The sequence below is a fragment of the Seriola dumerili genome, unplaced genomic scaffold (assembly GCF_002260705.1).
Source record: "Seriola dumerili isolate Sdu_G_001 unplaced genomic scaffold, Sdu_1.0 BDQW01000258.1, whole genome shotgun sequence".
NCBI classification, from domain to species: Eukaryota; Metazoa; Chordata; class Actinopteri; order Carangiformes; family Carangidae; genus Seriola; species Seriola dumerili.
In genome coordinates, this window is record NW_019174513.1 from 747,073 (window position 1) to 748,074 (window position 1,002).

Genomic DNA, 1,002 nt, shown 5'->3' on the forward strand with positions numbered 1-1,002 from the left:
CTAGTGTTCATGTTCTCCACTCATTGTTGATTTGTTCATTAATAGCATTCGCTGGTAAATGTAAGTACTAAAAAGTACAGAGAAGAGATTTAAGGTTATTTTAAGATCACTATCAGTCTAATATAAGCATTACTCAGCTACAGATGCAATTTGTTTCACTAAAAGCCATTAAATATGCAAACGTCCTGCTTATGTAAGCCTGTGTCATGATATCAGAATGGAAAACCAGGCATACCTTTAAAAGACTGGAAGAAAGGGAGGATATGGAGGGGGATTTGACTAAAATAGGAGAGGGAACAGCCGTGTCAGGGCTGTGTGTTTTCATGTGTGTTTAGTGGAAACAGCCAAGTCAAGGTAAAGGTCAAAAGGATTGGAAGTTTTTCCTTTTTAATTGAGAAAGGGCAGCAGGATGGAAAAGACATCAGTCACAACAGTGACACAGAGGGTGAGGGGGCGAGGCAGGTGTCGGCTCTGAGAATAAACTGAGTCAACCGGACAAAAGGAACCGCTTCGACAAAGCGACAAAGTGAAAGAGCCGGTGTGGATTGTGTGTTTACTTGTTGCGGAGTTAATTCAGTGGGCCAGAGAGGAAAGGTGAGGCAGGTTCGTGATGAAGTGTCCACCGTTAGTTAGACTCAGGTCACCAGCGGTCGAAAGGTTTCCATCGAGCCCAGATTTGAAACTAAGTCAGTGGCATCGGTGTCTCAAACCTGTAGATTTAGTAGTTAAGCAGGTATTAAGTTGTCACAAGAATGGAGTTTGTGTTAGAGGAGAAATGAAACTAATCCCACCTAAGAAGGAAAACTAAACGGACCTGAGGTCCAACAGTATGATTGTAAAGGGCAGTTTCACCCAGAATACAAAACAAAACATATTCTCACTTGGTTGTTTAAAGCAATTCAGATATTTTTGTTTTCTGTAGCAAGATTTTGAGATATCTGAGATTTCAAAATGTTCAATCTGCTGTTGGAGCAGGAGGAAAAGTCAGGGACTCAGAAAAGT